The 23,887-nt window shown below is 43.2% G+C and overlaps 1 protein-coding gene across 1 annotated transcript in view; it reads left to right on the forward strand.

The window, feature by feature from the left end:
* The window catches only part of TBX19 (T-box transcription factor 19), a 217,059-nt gene that overhangs the window by 99,797 nt on the left and 93,375 nt on the right, over nucleotides 1-23,887 (forward strand). The gene's annotated exons all lie outside the window — the stretch shown is intronic.

Raw genomic sequence — 23,887 nt, forward strand, 5'->3', positions numbered from 1 at the left:
CCCCTACCGCCATCCTGTTCATGGCGGGAGACCCGCCAGGAACCGGATGGCGGTAGGGGGTGTCAGAATCCCCATGGCGGCGGAGCGCGCTCCGCCGCCATGGAGGATTCTCAAGGGCAGCGGGAAGTCGGGGGTACACCGCCGACTTTCCGTTTCTGGCCGCGGCTGAACCGCCGCGGTCAGAATGCCCAGCGGTGCACCGCCAGCCTGTTGGCGGTGCTACCGCCGACCTCCGCCATGGCGGTAGTTACCGCCAGGGTCAGAATGACCCCCTAAGTCTCTGTTGTATATTGTATGTATCATGCCATCATCACTACCTTTGAGAATCATCATGGGTAGGATGTTTTCCTAAAGTGTTTCCCCTCTAGCTAAATGTACAGCCTATAATAACATATGGTGGGTGAATGTCAAGCAATTATTTGTGACACCGTCCTAGTAGTCCCTGAATGTACCATTATTCTTTCCCTGTCCAATAATTGCTTTTCTAGCACCACAGTCTCATGTGCACCTTGTTGCATTAACAAAAAAGTGGAATTCTTTTTCATATGTTGTTTTGTTGTCCCTTTCAAGAGATTTATAATGGCCTTGTAAATGATAAAATTAATTCAGTGGTTTCTGCTGTGACCCAGGACAGTCAGCACTCACACACAACTGTTGACTCCAATGACAATTCTCTGGGTCTATGAAGTATCCCAGTTGCAGCCCAGGCCCATCTACCGGCAAAGCCTTTTGAAGAAAAACCGGCAGAAAGGGCAAAAATACAGGGTGAAGGCCACAGAGAGGAAAACCATCTACTCCTTCTTTAACAGCCAAACAGATCAGCCCAAATCGCAATCCAGATTCAATGCAGTGGAGCAGGAGGGGGGTCCAGAGGGGCTGAGCAACATCTCCTCAAGTCCTTCTAGGGTCCACTCAAGCAGCAACCTTACGCCGCCCAGGGATGTCACTTTACAGTGCCCTCTAAAACAGGCAACTACAGCTCTCCAAAGAGGCTGATCGGACATCGCAAGGCCCACCATCCAGCTAAGCTCAGGCCCTCCGACAAACAAAATTTCCCAACAACAGTGGGAGCTCTCTCTCAGTCCATCCAAAGCCAGTGGGAGAACATCACTTTTGTGGTCACTGACTACGCAAGAAAAACACGCACAGTCAAGGCGGCTCAGGAGTTGCTTCTTCCAAGAGCCGTCAACATGTCTCAAGTTTCCAATCACCCTCAAGCAGCTACCGACGACACAAATTCCCAAGCTCTGGAAACCCCCTCCATTGCATCTGTCAGCATTCTCCTATGGTTGCGCTAGCACCAGCGCAATTTTAATGGACCCTGAATACAAGTCAAGGGAATCATTTAATCTGCTTAACCTGGGCAACATTCTTCATTTGTTGAGCCAAATACCTGACACCCTGAACCTAACTACAGCCGACATGGTTTTGCTGGAATTTTTTGCTACCTTCCTAAACCCAAAGAAATGAAACTACCACTGTAACTTGGACCTACAGCGAAGTCACCAACCTGATTTTGATGGCTGCAGGGCATTTTAAGAATTGGGGCATTCAGGTTAGTCCTGCCATGGAACCAGCATACCCACATTTTCTGCTCGTGAAAACAGGCAACCAGGGATTCACGTCTCCAAAAAAAGTCTCCAGTGGTATTCTAAGGAGGCACAAAGTAAGTCGCCATCGCCTCCCGCTCATGAGGTGCTTCATTATCGCTGCAACCTTTCAGTATCCTTGCTCATCGTCAAGGTTAGAGCTGGCTTCCTGGCACCCTGAACTTAACAGCAAGGCAATTATGAATAAGCAGACAGGCTTTTGGTGACCCAGAGTCAAAAGAGAAACTCAATATGCTCCTGGAACATCAATGGCCTACTCAGCAAGTTAGGTGACAAAGAGACATTGAATTACTTAATCTACTTTCAAACAACCATGCTGAAAAAGACTTGGGCCAAAATTGCACAGGTGATCCCAGGATACGTGAATTACTATGTGCCAGCCATAAAAAGAGCCCGTTAAAGTCACCCAAGCGGAGGTTTAGTTATCTACATCCATTCTGCCATTTGAGGGAGCCACCTTATGTGTCCAAATAACTGCAAAAACCTACAAATTGTCCTACTCTCTCTGAACCATGGCTGCCTAAACCTCAATCTAGCACTCATGAATATCTATATCCTCCTCAAAAAGAATTACAAATTGGCGGCCAGAGCATATCTGGTCAGGGAAAGAGCAGAGTTGCAGGATAGTCCCTCCCGCCTTGAGCTACTCCTCTTAGGAAATTTTAATATGAACCTACTGGGCATGGAATGCTCAGAGGAAGCTATTGTGGCTCAGGATTTTTTTGGGCCGGTCCCCGACCAAACTCCAAGTGGTGTCTTCAAGACTGGCAAAGTGGGGAGATCGTTAATAAATGATTTGGAATTTATGAAATTACGAGTAAGCAACTGCCACTTCAACAGATCAGCCGTCCTCCTTTACTTTTCATAATCAAAAGGTTTGCACGTTAATCGATTTTACAATACTTTCATCCTCTTTGTTTCATCAACTTTCAAAGTTCCAGATTGCGGCAAGAAGTGAAAGTGATCAATTACCACAAGAACTGTTTCTTACCACCACTATGGACCACCACGAACCAACAGTCTTATTGCAGCACATAACATACACAAATAATGGTAAAAAGCTTAAATGGTCATTAGATACCATTCTTGGTCTATCAGAAGAGGTCAAACAAAAGTGGAATAAATATTTGATTTTGCAACTTCTGTAGAAAGAACCTAGGATCAGTTTGCTGAAGAGTTTATGGCCTCCTGCCAGCATAAACTAGGGCCATCCAGACACAATAACTGCATTAAGGAGCCGCCACCAAGTCAGGAAACTGTCACAATAAAAATACATCTAAACAGAGCCTTACATCTATGTCAATATAATCCCAGAGATGCAGACTCAAACACGCTTGTGTCCAAATCTAGATTTGCCTAAAGGAATCACTTGTGGGAGCGTCAAAGGGACGCGGCATCAAGCTTAGCGACTATGCTCTTGTATGCACTCAAGATAGACAAGCATGCAGGATTTTGGAAGCAGGTGAACAGCCTGAATAGTACAGCACAGCTCAAAGTTATAACAAATATTTCTGAAGGAACTTGGTATCAGTATCTTTCCCAGCCCTTCAAATCACAAATTAACTCAGGAGTAAGATATAGCAGGCCAACATCTACGGCCACCCAAACGGAGGCACAAAACCTAAGCAGTCTACTTATTCAGTGAGAAGCAGGTGAGCAGCAAATAACTAAAAGCTGGAGGGAGAGGGTTCCAGGCTCCAATGGAATTCCTGTAACACTTTTCAAAGAAGATCAATTCTTTTGGGCAACCCATTTGTCAGTACTTTACAACAGCATAACCTCCTCCAATTCTATCCCGCACACATGGAGAGGCTCAATAATCTCCCCAATTTTTACAGGGGGCTCAGCCAGTGATCCAGCGAATTATCGGCTCATAGCATGTCTGGACGTTGAATCAAAGTTCTTTGCAGGTTGGTTCCTGGAAGAACTAGAAACTTGGACATAGGACAAGGATCTAATCCGTTCAATCTAACAGGCTTTTCCAAAGGGGTAGGCACAACAGCCAACCTTCTGGCAGTATCACTACAGTTTGATCAAAGCAGGTAGGTCAAATTACCTCGTAACCTATCATTTATAGATTATAAGGCTGCCTTTGACTGTGTAGACAGAGGCAAATTAAGGACCAAACTCGCAAAGTGGAACATCCCGAACTATCTGCTAAGAGCGAAAATTCTTCTCCATACAAACACTTGGGTGAGAATCAACGCCACTCTCTAGAGAAATACCAAGTTCTCAGGGTTTATGGGAGGGGTGTGTGCTAGCTCCTTTTCTTTTTAATCTTTTCTTGGCTATTTACCAACCTGCTTAGAGCAAGTCAACTCACCCCCTGAAACTAGGGAAACCGCCCTGCCGTGCCTGATGTACACGGTGTGATTCTTCTGTCGTACTAGAATTGGGCTACATAGACTTTTGAACTTCACAGCTGTGTATTCCACTGAGAATGCCCTGATAATAAACCTGAAAAAATCTAAATCAATTTAATTCAGGACAACTCCGAGGCACTCACACCAGGGGTACCTGGACGACAGTAGAATAGATGTGGTGCAGGAATCCAAATACTTGGTGATTCTCCTAGGCCTTTCAAGCCCCAAGTGAAAGTACTAAGGCAGAAATCCCTTTCCCTCACGCCTGCATTCAAATGTTTAAAAATACCACAGGTAGCTCAACTTATCTACATCTGTTAAAAGTGAACCAGGTTAAACAGGGGAACAGACAGGTTTTCCCTGGAAAAAATAGTCGCCAGACTTTTAAAATCTATGTTCTGTTTACCGAGTTATACGTCACCCTCACAGCTGCTCCTTGAGTTTGGCCTAATGAGTTAGGCATTAGCGAGAAATGGAGCATACATTAAGCTGTGCTGTAAGCTCAAAGCGGCAAGTCTTGCCACACTCGTCTCCCTCTTCTGAGCAGAAATGAATGGGCAGCCCAACTTTTCAGCCAGGCTCTATCTACAGTCCTTCTTGGAATCACTAGGTCTAACTGACCAAAGGGAACACTTTAGTTTGTATCACCAAGCCAAGCTGCTAATTAACAAAAGTATTAAGGTTTACACATTGCTAGTCGATAATGAGGCATTTGCTAGGAGAAAACATGCTTGGCTTATTCTATCATCATACACCAAACTTGCCCCACAGCTTTATTTGGTAACAGCTATCAAACCACGAGTCAAAGCAGCCTTCATAAAGTACTGAATGGGATGTTTGCCAACATATACACACAACCCTCCATGGAAACAAAGAAACATGACAGGGCTATGTCAGCTTTGTGGATTAGCCCAAGAGACGCTGGTCCACCAGATATGTATTTGCAAAGGTATGATGGACGATCGCAGAGCTATTCTTTGGCAAATCTGGTTTCAGAGGGCACTGCATGTGTGCAGACCCACTATCATAGCTGGCTTTAACGGGGAGGACACACAACTCAGCTGCAGGCTGGTGAAATTCTTAGGCATGCTTGAGGCAGATAAAACTGTTTGTAAACCGGGCCTTAATTTCTATCACAAAATGATTTTAGAGTTAAATAAACTTTTTTATTTTCCCCAATACTTTACAACATGAAGTAAAGTATATGGAGAATTGAAAAAAAAATATATTTAACTCGAAAATAAATTTTAAAAATATTTTTAAGATAAATACGAATGTAAATTATTTTACATACTTACTTTTAAATGTAGAGCAAAATACAAAATGAATCAGCACTATTAAATAAACTTTCATTTAAACTTTAATTAATAGAAATATAATAAATAAATTATTTTTCTGAAGTGTAAATTAAAAAAGAAATTCCCACCTAAATAAAACAATAATTTTAATGTGCTCTAATAATCAAAATAGATATGTAAAAGTAGTTAATTAATTTGAAATGCAAATTATTGTTCCATTAATTTTTTATTTAAAATAGGTTATTAAAATAGTTTATAATCTAATAGTACATATGTACAATTTTAATATATATTTTAACGTTAGTTTATAGTTATTTCGTTAGATTTTTAACTATTTTGCATATTTAATGTAATTTAATATTTTTCCTAAGGGGTTTTATTTTAAGTCCATGACTCCAGGATTTTCTATGGGAGGATGTTGCAGTACCAGTGGTTGGCCATGTGTAGTGCTGGACCAACTACTGTGTTTTTTTAAACAGGAGCTTACACTCTTTGGGGAAGATTTAAGAAAAATGGTGCTGCATCCAGTGCAGCGCCACTTTTCTTGCACCCTTTAGCGCCCCATACCCCCACCATTTGTGCGTGTAATTAAAATGTGGCGCAGGGATTGGGCATTACCGTATTTTTTTTTATGCTATAGATGTACTCTGCAGGATTAGCGCCAACATTTTAGCGCTGCTCCTGCAGAGTACATTGGGGCCCATTGTATTCAATCACATGCCCCCTTTTAACTCCTACTCCGAGCAGGCATTTTAAAGTGCAGCAAAAAAAATTTGGGGCCCCCATAATGGGGAAACACACCTTTTGCATACATTATGCCTGGCGCAGGCACCAGTTTGTAAATATGGTACAGCAGTTTTGGCCTTCTAACGCCACATTGGCGTAAAAAACTGTGCTTATGTGGCTTAGAATGGCACTAGGGATTCTTAAATATGCCCCTTTTTTTGTGAAAAATTGTAAACTTACTCCAAAGCCTGCATTACCTTTGTGAATCAGGCCCCTAGCGTTTTGCCCCTTAATGTTTTGATGTGGTTCTCTGAGTTCAAGAGGAATAGCTCATCTATCTCTATAGACATCTATACCCAAGGGACTGATTGATAACTTCCTCCATCCTTATCCACGAAGGTGCCATTATAGTAGTTAATGATTGGACTTTTTTCCTTTGATGCCTACTTTAGAGTAGCTCCAGAACTGCATAGCCTTCTAGATAACATACTGCAGAGTGGCATCATCTTAAAATAGTTTTTACTGTATGTTTTCTAATACTCATGGCCACAGTATCCACTTTTCCTTTCTAACTTATAAATTGTCTCAACAGCAAGTGTAGTTACAAATCTTGACCGAGGGCATCCCTATTAGGCACCCAAGATAATATACAGTTGCTTGGATATTTAGGACATGGTTCAGAACCCAACATTAGGCTCAGTTACCAGTAGCTTAATAAATTGCAGTACACATTCCAAAACTCGACTTTTGTATTCCTCAAAGACGTATTTCAACCAAATTCAGTTCAAAACGTAATCACTGTCTTGTGTCACTTTCGCTATACTCAGTTAGGCATTCAGGATGTATGTAGTATTAAACAGCTTGGTAAGGTCATATGTTGTAGCTTTGCCTGTGACGTATTATATAGCTCCGAGTAAATTAATCAAGGAACACGTGCCAGTAATATGATAACCAAATAACTTAATAGCAGGACCACTGGAATGAAGCAATGTTACCACTACAGCCTTTTCCACATAATTATGGATTTGCGACATAATCCATCATTTGCTGCATAATTTGCAGATGCGAACAAAAATGCTTCTATCTTAAATAGATCAAAAAGTATTTAAAAAGCAGGAACATATGTTGCCTGGAAAGCCTTTCCAAAAGTCGACTGGCCACCTTTTATTTGGTTATTGTTGTATTGTTGTATTGTTGTATTTGGGCGTTCAAGTGGTACTATGGAGGTGAAATATTTGCTAACATAGTGGTAGCATGGGTAAAAATGACAAATGAATCAATTCATATGAGAGCAAAATATGTAATTTAGTCAACAATTGCATAATTTGGTGGTATTTTTGCTGCACAATTCCATTGACCCTATTTACTAGTTATTTATTTATTACAGTTTCTGCAGTGCCATCCTAACCATGTGGTATTAGCTTACAACAAATGTGTTAGAGACATAATTGTAATCAGGAACGTTCAGGAGAGGTGAAAGTGTCAGATTATTAACAAAAGTTCGGAATAATAGCTATTTAAGCAAACAACAATTCATCATTTGTTTTTGGAGGTTTGGCATTAAGTAATTAAATGCTTCACCTATGGTATAAATGATTTGGGCACGTTCACTATCTAGGATGTACCTAGTAAGTGTATGCAGTCACAACCTTGCAACATCAAATTTGAGTACATTTATCTCAGGCCCCTTTGCCTTCTCTGTGACTAAGGGCCACATTGTGAGTCTGGCAGTCCAAGGACTGCTAGACTCGCGGTGGAGGTTGGACCGCCACACTCCAGATGGTCCGACTGCCACATTACGACCCTGGCATTACGATCCTGCGCTCCCGACGGGCACCCTTGGAATGCGCACGGTGCTCTTATGCTACGGTATTGGCCTCGGCTCCCTTAAGGAAGCCAAGACCAGTACTGCAGCACTGTTCCCACTGGGCTTACCAATGGGAACATAGTAATACAATGTTCCCGCCGATTGCTAGGGAATTCGGTATTGTGTGTTTGTTTTTAGTTCCATAAGATACAATCTTTGGCTGCCAAGCGCCTGCAGCTGGGTGATGTGCTCTTGAAGAGCAGGATATCTGGTTGAAAGAAATCACATCAGATGTCACTTCTGGCACATAAACAATTACTAATGGAGCTTTGGCACTTCTGTGTGTGAAGCACACAGAAGTGCCAAAGCATCATTTTCAAATGATTGTTTATGTGCAGAAATGGACACCTTCCTGCACATAAACAATACTTTCTTGGATTTTGCTCTTTCTATGCATGCTGCAGAATGCAGCATTCACAGAAAAAGCAAAAGGCGAGGAGGAATAAAAGTATTCCTCCTTACTAACTCCACCCGTGGCGCTGCCTCAGGTTTACAAAATCTTGTAAATCTGAGTCAGCATCAAAATGCAATGGGTGTTGCTGTGGCCTGCTCATAGCAACACCCATTGCATGCCCCTCTAAAGCAGAAAACTGCCTTGGAGGGGCCCATATCTACAAGGAGGCATAACGCCACAAAAAGGGGTGTTACAACTCCTTGTAAGTATGGAGCACAGGTTAGCGCCACTGGAGCGTCACGTAAAGTGACACTCCAGTGGCGCTAGCGACTGTTAAATATGCCCCTTAGTTCTAAGGGTAAGAGTCTCAAACATTACAGAATAAAAAAAATAGTATTTTATGCATAATCATGGGTCAGTTATAGCTTCTTCCCAATCAGCAAACATATTCACTGGCTCCTAATCAGAACATGTTTAACTTAGGCATTGGAAAAAACCCAAAGGAAATGTTTGGCATTTGCAAAAAGAATTTAATTTACAAATATTTCCGTAATCCCACTGTAGCACAACTTTCTCATTTATAAGCTAATATGCAAAATGAGAAAATTAAAAAGTACTATTTTAGTCGTGGTTTTTAATTCATAATTTAATCATAAAAACATTCTAGCCACTTATGTCAGCCCATTCTACACAGATGTTGTTAACTATGAATGACTTTTTCGCCAACTTACAACAACTTTATTCAAGAGTAAATTTGAGTTCCTAAAACTGCTGCAAGTGTGTTTCTAAACATTTGGGGTTCATATTTACTATTTTTTCACAAAACGCAGGGCAGAAAGCAAAGTTGCTGTGCTGCGCTGAGTTGGGTGAAAGGGATACAGCTGAAAAGCACCATATCTAATAAGTGCAAGGGTGCCTGCGTTACAAGCAGGATTGTCTTTGTGCAGGAGGGGGTATTTTCCTGCTCATAAACAACTCTTTAAAGCAGTTTCCTCTTTCTATGTGTGCTGCAGAATGCAGCAAGCCTACAAGGAAGAAGTAATGAGGAGATATAAAGATATTTCTCCTTGTTACGCCTGGTTCACAAAGGCGTAGCATTTTGGCACAATACCAGGCTTACTCACCTTAGTAAATATGGGATTGCAATAAAATCCATGGATGGATGCTTGGGAACACCTACAGCGTGTTTTATGAAGGGGAAGCACGGGTGCATCATGACTCGTGTGTACATCAATGGCCATCTTGGAATAGCTGTCTTTAATAGAAATCTCATTTGCAGGTAACCACCCATGCGCATGACTGCATGCACATGTTGTAATGCACTGGCTGGCATTCTGGCAATAGCTAATGTCAGTGCAATTAAGCACTTGTAAAGTTAAGAGCCTGGACTTCAACAACTGTGACCTATTGGCTTTAACAATGATAGTTTTATTAGTGATTGGTATTTCAGCGGGTTATTGGTGAGCTGCAAAACTGTAGCTCTACTTCTTACTATTTTTGTCCACTCTGCATTAATACTTACTGAGGTGTGATCTGTCAAAATATACACTTTACTGCCAAGTCTTGGCTATTCTCAATGAAATTGGGCTTCAAATGTCATCTATTCTGTTCTTGAGTATTTTATGTGCTTTACGTAGCAGAAGAATTCCACATCCTACTTCAGCTTACTACGGAATATGTAGTGTAAGATAAAATCCTGTATGCCTCCCAAGTGGCATTTCCCAGAAAAACAGAGTCACTGGAAGCCTAGTACACTGGTAACAAGTGCAGTTTGAGCACCTGTGCTGTCAGTTAAACAGTGGAGCACAGAGCCTATATACCCCTCCAAAAGGAAAGGAGCTGTGGCTGAGCACCAAGTGAGTGGTGTAGATTGGAAAAGTTGAGGACATGAACAGTCGCAACAACATAGCCCTGCCAAAAGAAGAGTAGATGCCAGAGACCTATAGTGTCTGCACCAAGATGACTTGAGTGACCAGTCTGCACTGGGTGCAGATTTGGCCCTCAGGTGGGTGGCTGGTGGGGAAGAGCTCTGGAGGAGAGGTGAGTGAGCCCATCACGGGAGCAGAGAAAATAATTATTCAAAGCAATTCCTTGGAGGGATGAAACAGCCCCAAAATGGATGAATTATTGGCATGAGCTCTGGTGATCATTGATTAAGTAGAGGTAATTGTTGCTAGTTCCCTTGTTGCTCAGTTGGGGGTCAAGGAGGGGGGCGGGAAACCTCACCTTCTCTCCTGCCTCCACTGTATGGCCAGCATAGTTCTCACACCCTCTAATGGCCTGGATTGATGGGCAGAGTTAATTCAATGTGTTTCTTCATCTTGACAGATTGAGGGGAGTGCTAGCGCTGAAAGTCAACAGCACATTGATGGGGAAAGTTCAGGAACCCACAGGTAACACAGAGAGAACATCTCATCTGCTTCAGGTGGAAAGAAGTTCATAGTAAGGAACTAGAGCAGGCAGCAAAGCTGCCCACAAAGAAACAAGCATTAGGATTTGAGGAAGCCCAGATTGGCTGCACAATAAGCCTAAAACTGTTCAGCAACAAGACACTTGCTCAGCCGTATTCAGAATACTTCAACCCCACAAAGCCAACACCATCCAGTTGACCTCCTTAAGCACGGGGAGGCTGAAGGTGACAAGAGAATCTATAAGACATCCAAACTATTCCCCCATTAAGATGGGGCATGAAGTGTATATCTAGAAATCCACCCAAGAGAAAGACATGGCTGTCACGGAAGCCCTGCAAAAGTATAAACTGGACAAAATATTAGAGGAAATCACTACCACAAGAAACTCCTCAAAAGCAAATTCGCTGTGAGATGATCATCAGACATTGACTGCCAGGGCCAGACATACAGAAATGTCATTGTTATAACTTCAACCTGACATGAAGGAAATCCCTGATTGTGTCAGAATCCTAGAGTCAGGCAGAAGATATTGAAGGTAGATTCAGATGTAACAAAGTAAAAATAATAGGACTACCAAGGGGATTGAACGGCAAGACATGCTTAATTTCTTGAAAAATGGTTGCAACCAAAATAGTCCCTCCAGAGTTCATAAAATTGTTCGCCTCAGCCAGAACCCAAAGTTCCAGCAAGGAGGCTGCCTCTAGGAGCACACTCTTGACCGGTGAGGCTCCATTACACAGACAGGGACATACTTCTGAAAAAAGCCTAAGGACATAGTGCATCAGGGAAGAAAACAAGAAGTACATATTGCCTGGACCACACAGCAGCAGTCCCACATTAGAGGGATCATTCATGGCAGTCAAGAGACTTCTGAGAGATACAAAAGTGAAATTCATGTTGCTCTTCCCAGTCAGACTTGAGGTCATACTTAATGATAAAAGTACATTTTTCAAACGCCTGAAGAGGCATGAAACTGGACTAACAGCCTGGAGGAGGGCCAGTGCAAAATAGGCAATGCCCTCCAACCAATATCTCAAATATAGAAGGAAAAAAACAACAATGCTTTTTGCCCGTAGTTGCCACACCAAAAAACAAACTGAACCAGAAGAAGAAAAGCAATAGCAGCAGTGGGAGCCCACTTTGTGAGAGAACTGCAGACAGATAATTCAGAGCAACAGCAAAACTAGTGATTAAATAAATTAGCTCCAATCATTTTGAACCAAGACTAGTTGAAAACAAAGTTGAAATGCTTCATCAGAGTCGATTTACAAGTAAACTGAATACTTGTGAGGGCACTTATCTGGAGGCAAGCAATCAACAAAATGAGACGAGCTGACTTCAGTCCTATAACATATTGAAAACAGAATCATTGGAGGGCGAGGAGTTAAAATAATAAGGCAAGCTCCACTCGAAGGATTCATGTACCAGAACCAGCTGGTGGTTTATATTAATGCGCTGGATGGTAGCACATTGCCTTATGGAATTGAATGGCAATGGCAACCCCATTTAAATACAAATTACTAAAATGATGATGAGCATGAAAGAATTTAGAGCATATGTATTCCTGAAAGGCAGCCAGGCACATATAGTTTTCTTACAAGAAGCACAGCTATCAAATCAGGTAATAATTAAATTACAACATAGATTGAGCGGACAAGTATTTGCCACATGACCTTTATCTTTTGCTGTAGAGGTCTTAATCTGTTTCAGATATTGGCCACTTTTCAGGCTGCATGACATCATCATGGACGAGGGGTGGTGATAAATATTGGTAAAGGGACATTTGGACGGGTAAAACATTAAACTTGAACTGCATACACCCCTACGGCGGACCTAGCAGCATTTCTGGGACTGCTCATCAACAGACTAGCTCAGTGGCTGCAAGTGCCCATTACTATGGGCAGCAACTTTAATTGTATGCTTAATGTTGAGTACGACCTTTTTACACCCCAATGCCAGAAGCTCAAACTGAAAAAGCATCACATTCACTGACAAATTGGGTTACCAATGGTAATTGATCGACACCTGAGGCAATTAAAGCTGAACACCTGACAATACACTTTTTTCCCAGTGCCTGACCTATATATATAACGTTAAACAGAATCCTCTGCTCTAAAGACATATAGCATCAAGGAACTAACCCAAAACTAGTTTGACGTGTACACTTGTTTTGTGATTAAGTAACTGTTGTACTTATTTTCCCGGACACATTGAGGTCTTCTTGTACAAATGAGAAGTGTTTTGTTTTTGCTTTTTGGTCCTGACGAAGCATCCCCGGATCCGTATGGACCCTTCAGGTGGGAAACATGTTGACCTGCTGTAGGGATTGAGGGTAATTCCTTCATCCTTGATTAGATGTTACTAGGTATGGTGATTGAGCATTACCTCTTTGTTAACTACAATTTTTTCTTTTTTAACCTTGACCAAAGCTCTTCTTTGATGAATAAATTGTGGTTTTTTGGAGGGTTTTAAGCCAATTTTATCTTTATCTTTTTTCTCTCCTGTTCTTTGCTTACCTGTGGGTTAGAATTCTTCCCTACACATCATATTACGGCATAGAGTATTATTATAAGATCTCCTCCAAAGAGCACCCTTTATGGGGTGCCCGTCAGACACTGCAGCGCCAGTCTGACGAGGAGAAAGCCCTATGATGAAGCATGACATCCAATTAGATGTGTAAGGGCATTTGCTTCTACATAGAGGAGTGCCTGGTGGACTTACTTTTCTTTCCTGGAACAGTGTACTCTTATGTATTAGTACTCCCACTTTTGGCCTGTTTGTCAGTGTGTTTGTGTCTACTAGGATCCTACTAATCAGGACCCCATCAGTTATGCTCTCTCCCTTAAATTATGGTTATAGGGTACTGGTAATCCAGTATTCCACCCACAATAGGCATACTGTGCCCCCTTATAAGTCCCTAGTATATGATATGTAGGTACCCAGGGCATTGTGGTACCAGGGGATCTCTATGGGCTGCAGCATTTCTTTTGCCACCCATAGGGAGCCCATGCAAAGGATTCTATGGGACTGCCATTACAGCCTGTGTGAAGTGGTGCACGCACCCTTTCACTGCCATTTACACCGCACCAGGTCACTTAGAAGTCACCCATATTGCAGGCCTTCTAACCCTAAAGGCTGGGTGCAGCGTACCTGTGTGTGAGGGCACCCCTGCACTAGCAGAGGTGCCCCCACGACCTCCAGGACCATTTTCCCGGACATCTTGAGTGCGGGGATGCCATTTTACGTGTGCACTGTACTATGTACAGCTTCACAATGGTAACTCCAAATATGGCCATGTTTGGTATCAAGCATGTTGGAATCATACCCCACAGCTTTTGCAAGCATTGGTTGTATGATTCCATGAACTCTGAGGCTCCTTAGAGGACCCCTAGTACAGCCATTACAGCCTTCTGAGGTTTTCCAGGCAGCCCAAGCTGCTGCCACCTCACAGACAGGTTTCTACCCCCCTGTTGCTTGAGCAGCTCCCCTTTGAAATAGGTGTTACAGGCATGGGAGAGGTAGCCTCCCAGAGCCTCTGAAACGCTTTGAAGGGCACAGGTGGTGCTCTCCTTGCATAATCCAGTCTACACCAGTTCAGAGACCCCCAGTCCCTGCTCTGGCGTGAAACTGGACAAAGGAAAGGGGAGTGACCACTCCCCTGTCCATCACCACCCCAAGGGGGGTACTCAGAGCTCCTCTAGAGGGTCCCTGGGTTTTGCCATCTTGGATTCCAAGGTGGTAGGGAACTCTGGGAGCATATGAATGGACAGTGCCAGCAGGTGACGTCAGAGCTCTCCCCGGATAGGTGCTTACATGTGTAGCTGATCAATCCCCCTTTCAGGGCTATTTAGGCCCTCTCCTCTCTGGGTGTTTCCTCAGATTCGGATTGTAAGACTCCAGCAGGAATCCTCTGCATCCTTTACTTCTCATTCTTACCAAAGAAACTGCATCTGGACCCTCCAGGAACTCTACAACTGCAACATAGAAGCAAAGATGACTTCTGCAACATTGTATCTTCATCTCCTGCCAGCAACTGCAACGGTTTCCCGGTCGTGCATCCTCAAAGGACAGCCAGTCTTCAGCCTGCACCAGAAGAATGAAGGAATCTCCCTTGAAGTGAAGTAGTCATTTCTCTGCTTCAGCAGGCACCCCTCTGCAGCAATGACCGGTGGCTTGGGTCCCCTTGCCTGAAGAAGTGCATGAATCCAGCAACATGGGTGGTGGACTGAAGTGGTCCCGACAGTCCAGTCGTCCAACTGTTTAATTTGGTGGTGGTAAGAGCTTGCCTCCCCACGCAAGACAGTACCCCTGTGCACCTCATGTTTTGCAGTTGTCAAGGCTTGCTGGCATCCTTCCACGAAGTTCTTCATGCACCATGCAGCTCTGGCCCCCTGCACTCCTTCCTGCGATGCACAGCCTCCTGCATGATTCTCCGGCAGCGTGAGATCCCTTTGTGTAGTGCTAAATGAGCCTCCTTTTGCACCTTCTTGGTCCCCATGCTGTGGGACTCTTGTGTGTGCTGCCTGGTCTTCTGAGGGCTCTCTGAGTTGCTGAGAGCCCCTTCTGTCTCCTCCTCTTAGGTAGGGGCCACCAGGTCACTCCTGGTCCTGGGCAGCACCATTTTCCATTAACCGCGATCTTTGCATGTGCCAAGGCTTGATGGTAGAATCCAGTGACACAAACCAGACTGCAGTTATCCATCCGGCGTGGGTCATCTTCTGCACCAACCAGGAACCCTCATCTGTCTTCTTGGGTGCAATACTGACTGTTGTTCCTCATCGGTGGTTCTTCTTTTGCACCTTCATCCGGGTTAGCAGGGGCTCCTGTTCTCCCTGGACTCTCCAGTGCTTCTTGGACTTGGTCCCCTTCTTCCTCAGGTCTTCAGGTCCAGGAATCCATCAATGGTGTCTTGCAGTTTCTTCTGGTTCTTGCAAAATCTTCTTTCTCGTGTTCTAGTGTGGTTTAGGAAAGTTACTGTGATTTACCCTGCTTTCCTGGGGTCTGGGGTGGGTTCTAATACTTACCTTTGGTATTTTCTAATACTCCCAGCACCCCTGTACACACTACACTTGCCTAGGTGAGAATCCAACTTTTGCATTCCACTTTCTTAGTACATGGTTTGTGTTCCCCCCCTAGGCCCATTCCTAACTATTGTGATTTTCACTATTTGCACTATTTTCTAACTGTTTTTACAGCTATTTCTGCATACTAGTGTATATAATTTGTGTATTACTTACCTCCTAAGGGAGTATAGTCTCTATGGTATTTTTGACATTTGTGTCACCAAAATAAAGTACCTTTATTTTTGTAACACTGAGTATTTTCTTTTATGTGTGTGGGTATTGTGTGACTACAATGGTATTTCATGAGCTTTGCATGTCTCCTAGTTAGGCCTTGGCTGCTCATCCACACTACCCCTAGAGAGCCTGACTTCTAGACACTGTCTACATTTCACTAATAAGGGATAACTAGTCTGGTATAAGGTGTTAGTACCTTAGGTACCCACTACCAACCTCCTACACTTTCATGCTCCTAACATAGGGAGACAACACATACTAAGCCCAGTGTGGAAACTACAAGGAACTATGCTAGACCATGCTTTCAGAGGGGCATTATGAAACCCCATCACTATTTTTTTTTCAGGAAAATTAGAGCACTGCCTTAAACAGATTAGTGGAATGGGAGATATTGAAAGCAATGATCCACTGACACTATACTGGATCTGCATGGGTGATAAGAAAGACCTTGGGGGTATAGTTATTATGGTTTTGCATGGCCCTTGCACCACACAAGGGGGCAGAAGGGCAACAAAAAACCTAAGTCAGGTTTATCAAGCCAAGCGTGGCCCTGAGCGGCTTGATAAATCTGGAGTAGCATAAGGCAGTGCAATCGCTGCCTTGCGTTACTCTGCCCCAGGGAGACATTCCATGGGTGGAGTGTGGGTGTTCCATTCATGGATTTTGGTGCATTCCCAGATGCACTCCTAAACCTGGGAATGTGTCAAAATTCTATGCCTTCCCAGGGGAGGCACAGCGAGGATAAATATCTTTATTTATCCTTGCTGTTTCCTCTTGCTAAGTGTTCTGCATTCTGCAGCACACATAGAAGGAGCAAAAAGCCTGTGAGAATTGTTTTGTGTGCAAGAAGATGCCCCTTTCTGCACAAATACAATCCTGCCTCCAACACATGCACCCTTGCACCATGACGCAAGGGTGTCTGCTTTGGCTCAGGGTAGCAAATTGTGTGCCAGTGCACGAAAATGACAGGAATGTGCTCTATCATGTTAAACACAGTGCATTCCTTCCCTTTCCCTTGCACGCAGTGCAGCACAGCAAGGTGGCTTGCTGCGCTGGGTGAAATAATGATAAGTCTTCCCCTTGAACCATAACTCACTTGCATGGATGAGTCACGTAAATACAGTGAAGAAGAATCAGTATGGGAATTGAGTAAGAAACAGCAAGTTTGGTTAAAAAAGGAAAAATATGCAACTTTCCCCCCAAAATGGCAGTGCTTCGAATATAGAGAGAACAATGAAAGAACTCATTCTGATGGAGATAAAGTATGGCACATATTGGCTAAGATTGCCAACCCAGAACTAAGGGAAACATCGATATCTGAGATTAAAGCTGAAGTTGACATCTCCAGTCACATGCAGAAGTTAAACAAGGAATGTCTGTGATATTACTCAACACTATACAGAGAGTAGCAAAGAGAGTCACACAATCAGATACTATAGGGTGCCTGAATAATCTAGAGCTAGAAGTAATATGCTGGATCAATTGAAAACACCCTATTATCTTATTACAGAGTTAGAAATAAAGGCTGCCATATGGGACATGGCAGCGGGAAAAACACCAAGACGGGATGGGCTTCTAATTGAATTCTACCAAGCATATGTTTACATAGTAGCACTATAGCTGCTATAGCGGTACTCCACAACCCTGGAAAAGAGACAGCTCCCACCCACAATCAAGGAAGCTCTGATAGTTTCACATCCCAGACCTAATTAACACTGTCCATTCTAGACTCTGAGTGTAAGATATGGAGCAAAATATTAGTGAAGCAAGTATACAACCTGTTACCAGGTCTAACTCCCAAATTGGGTTCATACCAGGCCGTAATAGTACAATGAACATACAGATATTAGAATATCAGACGAAGCCCCCAGTGACCTAGAGCACCAGATTGAGCCCTAGCAGTAGTAACAGCAAGAAGAAATGATACAATAAAGGGCATCAAACCTGATGCAAAAAAACATATGCACAGAATCTACTATTTTTTGTCTATTTTCTCTCTGAAAATTACATTTGAAAAGACGTCATTTTGAAGTCACAATTTAACATAGTGAAAAAGACAGAAAACATAGCATTTATTGTGTATTTATTTAAAGCAAAAGGCACATAATACATAGACCACAGTTTGAATTCTGGGTCTCCAACACTTTTTAAAATCATTCATATCTTCTAAGTATTTATTCTTTATTGAGAAAACCAAAGATAAATTATTATGTTTGTTTATAAGATACTATTTACTATTTAAAATAGGCTTTTGATAGTTGTGGCAGTCCTTGTAGGAGCCTGGCTCAGTATATGGGTCACACCTATAGGTGAGGCACCCTGTACTGAGTCCAGGCAACCCTTAATGATAGTGTAGGCAGCTCTAGATAACCACAGCTCTCATAGGGGTAGTTGTGGAGAGCAGCTAAGGCTTATCCAGGAAGGTGTAAAGTGGTTGCAAATACCACACAGGTCAGTCAGTGAAGAACACACAGAAAAGAACCCCACAGGTGTTAGAAAGAAATATATTATTTACCATAACACACACTATAAAACTAACTTTGGTATACCTCCTGACTGGAGATATGGTCATACACAAATACACTTAATAACAGGTAAGTAAAGACATAAAACAACATGGGCCCCTATGGGAGGGGCAAACCATATACTAAAAAAATGGGTTGCAATAATCACACCCAACTCACATTACCATCCAAGGACCCTTAGGACTGGAGAAGAACTGACACCCCTAAGGTACGTAGATAGGATTCCCCAGGCGCCCGTGTGCAGAGTAGAAATCTCGGGTTAGTGTCCATAGGCTAACGTGGGCAAGTCGCGGTTGGAGATTGCACATTTTAGGACCCTTCCCAGAGGACCCCAAGGAAACGCTTTGGGACAGGTGAGGTTGGATAGTGCCCCAACTTGTGGATACCCAATACAGTGGAGTACCTACACCAGGGAGCCCAGGTGCATAGGGGTGAAGTTGTGTCGCACCCTCCCGCTGAAGTCAAAGGGGACCTCAGTTGGCCAGCTGTTGCCGTGACCCATGGGACAGGTTGGTGGAACCCAGGTGTAGATTCTGGAGGAAGAGGACCTAAGGAGCAGTGCCCTGGCGGTGTAGGCGGACAATGCCCACCCTTCTCAGTGATGGTTCCTGAAGGACAGTGGATGAAAAATTGCAGCTGTGGAGTCCAGACAATGCAGGGGAATCACAGAAGTCTTCTACGAGCTGTCCACTGCCATTCATCGTATTGCAGAAGGGATCAGTGGTCAGCAGGACCACCAACAAGCCTTGGCAAAGGCAAGGAGCATTGTGCAGAGTTTGCAAGAGTTTGGGGACCAACAAGGTCCAGGTGACCCAATCTTGTCAGGTAGGTCAGGGCCAGCCCTCCGCAGTCAGGAGAGCAGGAGGAATTGTTGGAGCCCCGTAGCCGGACCCTCTAGCTGGAGGCACAGGGAGTCACAGGAAGGCCTGAGCAGCAAAGAGGGATGCCAAAGTCACAGGAATTGCAGGGGGGATAGCGTTCTTAGAGCTGGAGAATGCTGGGGGCTGGGGCTTCTTGGAGCTAGGCAGTCTTCAGACTGAAGAGCCAACAAGCCTTGTGAAGGACAATCAGACACGGTGTGCAGGCGTTTCGGCCAAGCAGCTCCAGAGAGGGACCACAAACTTCCCAGTTGCAAGGAGGATAGGTCAGACCTCTGGAGAGCCACAGAACCACCACCTGTGTTGCAGAGCCTTGGAGAGTCTGTGGAACAGCATGATCCACACACTGGTTGTCATCTTTGGGGTGCCTGCGGATGCAGGGGAGTGACTCCTTCACTCCAAGGGAGATTCCTTCTTGATTTCCTGAGTGCAGGCAAAGTCCCTTTGACTCTGGAGGATGCACATCCACTGGGCTGCAGAAGTCTTTGTAGAAAGAAGAAACAAAGTTGCAACAGGAGAATATGTGATGGAACAACTACTTGCCTAAACCACTACTGCTAAACAAGTAAAAAGTCTCTACAACAATGTACTGAAAAACTACTGTCTAAACAATCATTTTGCCTGAATAACAATTGTCTGAACAACAAATTTTAGGGTAAGTTTTTCTTCTTTTTTAATGGTTTATTAGTTGTTTAGAATTTATATATATCAATTCTAAAGGTTTATTCATTGTGTAAAATTGATATTGATATAAATATCAATTCCAAACAATACATATATAAGTTCTAAACAACTAATAAACCATTAAAAAAAAGAACAATTTACCTTAAAATACGTTGTTCAGGCAATCGTTATTCAGGCAAAATCGTTGTTTAGACAGTAGTTGTTCAGTACTTCAAGACTTTTTAATTGTTTAGCAGTAGTGGTTTAGGCAAGCAGTTGTTTAGGACCTAGTTGTTCAGGATGGTTCCCCTAACAGGAGCCCTCCTACTGGTTACAAGTTTGCTCTTTGTTCCTGAAGTACAGCAGTGGTTCCAGTGTCCAGGTTGCAGAAGTGTCTTGCGGAGGAGGCTTGCAGACAGTTCCTGAAGTCTTGCAGACAAATCTAGGGACCCACCCCTTGGGAGAGCCCTTAAGTCACCCTAAAAGGGAGTGTACACGATCTGCAGTGTCCCACCTATCAGAGGAGGGTCAGGGACGTCACCCACCTGGACTAACCAGTCAGATGCTCCCAGGGGCCTCAGTACATCTTATTTTCAAGATGGCCACCTGGTAGAGCTCTGTGCTCCTCCCTACGGGAGGAGCTGGACAGGGGGGTGGTCACTCACCTGTCCTTTGTGTGGTTTTGTGCCAGAATGGAACCAGAGGTTCCTGCACTGGTACAAACCAGTTTATGCAAGGAGGGCACCAAATGTGCCCTTCAAAGCATTCTGGTGACTCTGAGAGGTACCCCAGCCCAGAGACACCTATTTCTAAAGGAGTGGTGGTCACACCTCTGTCCTACAGGAAATCCTTTGTTCTGCCTTCCCCTGCCTAAGTTAGGCTCTGCAGCAGGATGGCAGAACAGTGTCTGGGGTCGGCAGCAACATAGGCTGCCATGCAGACCTCGTAAGGCTGTACAGGCAGACATGGTGTATCCCATAGGGGACCCCCAGAGTACATGGTATCATACAACTAACACTGGAATCTGTGTGCTTGCATGATTCCAACATGTTTGATACCAAACATGCCTAGGTTCGGTTAAGCCATTACATAGTTGGACTACTCGTGTTGACCAGTGTCCACTACATACCTTACAATGGCTTCTCCGCGCTTACAAAGCCCAGGGAAGAGAGTCTGAGATTTGTAGGGGCACCTCTGCTCATGTAGGGGTGCCCTCAGTCTTAAAACTATGCACCCTGCCCTTGGTCTAAAGACTTACAGGTCAGAGTGCAGTGACCTCAATATATGGCAACCCTTATATCTGAAGTGAAAAGTGCATGCACCATTTCACACAGGCTGCAATGGCAGGTCTGTAGTCAGAGTTTGCATGGCCCCCCATGGGCGACACAATACTTGCTGCAGTCCATGGGGGACCCCTGGTGTACCAATGCCCTGGGTACCTAAGTACCATTTATTAGGAACTTACATGGGTGCACCAATATGCCAATTGTGGGGTGTAAAACTTAGCTTACAACTAAAGTTAGGGGAGTGATTATTGACACTGGAGTTGTGGTTTGCAGGATCCCAGTGCACTACACAATGATACCAGACAAATATAGGGGGTAACTATACCAGAAGGTCCAGTCCTTTTTTGTCTAACACATTCTAGTAGCTAAAAAATTGCAGGGGGACAGCTAGAAGATGGAGGAAGTAGAAAAGTACAGAGGATAAGGTGGCATAGATGGGTGGGGGTTGTTATAAGGAATTGGAAAAAATAACAGTGGTAGAGAGAGCAACACAGCAACAAATAAAGAAAGGGGGTAAGGGACTCGAAGTTGGAAGCGGCGGAAACCTTCTATAAGGAAAAGAAAGGGGGTGGGGGTTGAGAGGAGGACAACCCTTAAAAAAGAGAAAAAGTAAAACTAGCACGAAGAAACAAAATGTTTCTTCAGAAATTAGTTTCACCAGGTTAGTTTTCTCAACAATGAAAAACATTCTTAACAAAAGATTCTTCAATAATGATTTGATTAAGTATATTCCTCAGAAGCATGTTCTTCATGTTAGGTTTTTGTTAGAGACACATACAACTATAGAAATAATACAGGAGTCGAGGTTGCATAACCATTGTAGCTCCAGCTACCCATTCCATAACCAATAGGAGCTGGTCTTTGATAATTCTAGGATTCGTCTTAGCACTCCAACTGCCACTGTCTTCGCTAAGTTCCCCTCTTTATAAGACATTTTCTGTGTGATATATTTGCACTTCTGAGCACATAAATATTCTTAACACCCAAGGAATGTCATTATCTTCCAACGAAGTTCATTTTGTAGAATCCCCTGTCATATTAGAGATGTACAAGTTTGCCCACTTCACCTGTAGTCCAGAGATATGTCCAAATTTCGTCAGCCCTCAAATTCTGTCTTCCAAGTCAGCAATGCAATTTTGGAAAAACATCCAGTGCTGTTTTGCTGCCTGGGATTAAGCCCTATGACTTCAAGAAAAAGGCATGATCTCCAACTGAATTTATGTAATTATGCTGACCCAAACTGGGAATTAATAGGATCTGTTTGAATTTTCTATGAGATAATACTTACTGTACAAGAACAAAGTCTTGGGAAACCTCCAGGCTGTTGAGCCTGTTGGAGCAGATATGCTAATATGAGAAATTTTAATGATTTGCGTGTGTTTACTAATGAGAAAAATTTGATAAAGAAACTAAAATTTGAAAATAACGTGTGTGAGCAAAATGTGCCCACAGGGAGTGGTCACCATGTGTATTAACAAGATGCTAAATAATGGAAAATATTCATGAAAAACGTATTAATATGTCATATTTGGATGTATAATCTATGTTTTGTGTTGATTCGCATCCTTAACTTAGCCATGCTGAGGGCCTGGTTTTCACTGGGCCTGGTCTGCTATAATGTGGAGCCCTGACAAGGCTTCTGAGGACTGGAACTGGAGAGAAAGGACCTTGAACTGTGCAGAGTTCAGAAGGCTCTGCTGCAACATTCCGCAAATGTATCCGTAGACAGGAGATGATGATGACAATTTGATACAATTATGTGTAGTATAGGCTAAACGCACTTTCCCAGGACTTGAACAATGGAAGCACTGACTAAAAGTCTATGTGCAACAATTTTGTTACCTGAAGAGCCGGATGATGTTCTCACCGACAGAAGAACCAATCAAACTAATGGAACTTGAATCCTGAATAGACATGTATTTGTGGTAAACAAAAACTATAGGTTCGAGTCATAACTTCTGATAAGGTTGACCAATCAGCAATTAGTGGGACGGACTGACAGACTCTAATAAAAAGTCATGACAAGGGGCTAAGAATTCAGGAAATTTAGGAGCGGAGAGGAGAAAGTTGATGACGTCAGGAGACGCTGTCCAAAGTGCTCATAATTGGGCTTACCTTCTGTGAGCCTGATACTTGCTGATGACTGATGACCTGGAGATGAAGACTGACTCGTTGCTGATCCATCTTGGATAGGTAGCTATAATGATGTGACTGACTAATACTTGCTTTTTCTTCTAGGTACTAACTGTGCCGTCTTGAATATTTACTCTTTAGATAAATTTTTCCAAATTAATGTTTTTTTCCAAATTGTTTTCGCATGAAGACCCACATGCTGATGCTAATCTGGATTAGGTATGTTGACGAGGGTGATTTTGATGGTGACAATTGACTGACGAATTTGCTTTGCTGAATTAATTTGTCATGCATTAAGAAATTATTAGTCAATGTTGTTTGATTTTGTGTTCTTGTTTGAGTATGGCTTTTTGTGATGGTTAATAAAGCTTAATTAACAATAAAGTCAAGTAAAAGTTTGGATTAGAATTGTAACTAATAGGGAATAAAAATGATT

This window comes from Pleurodeles waltl, chromosome 8 (assembly GCF_031143425.1).
Source record: "Pleurodeles waltl isolate 20211129_DDA chromosome 8, aPleWal1.hap1.20221129, whole genome shotgun sequence".
Taxonomy (NCBI): Eukaryota; Metazoa; Chordata; class Amphibia; order Caudata; family Salamandridae; genus Pleurodeles; species Pleurodeles waltl.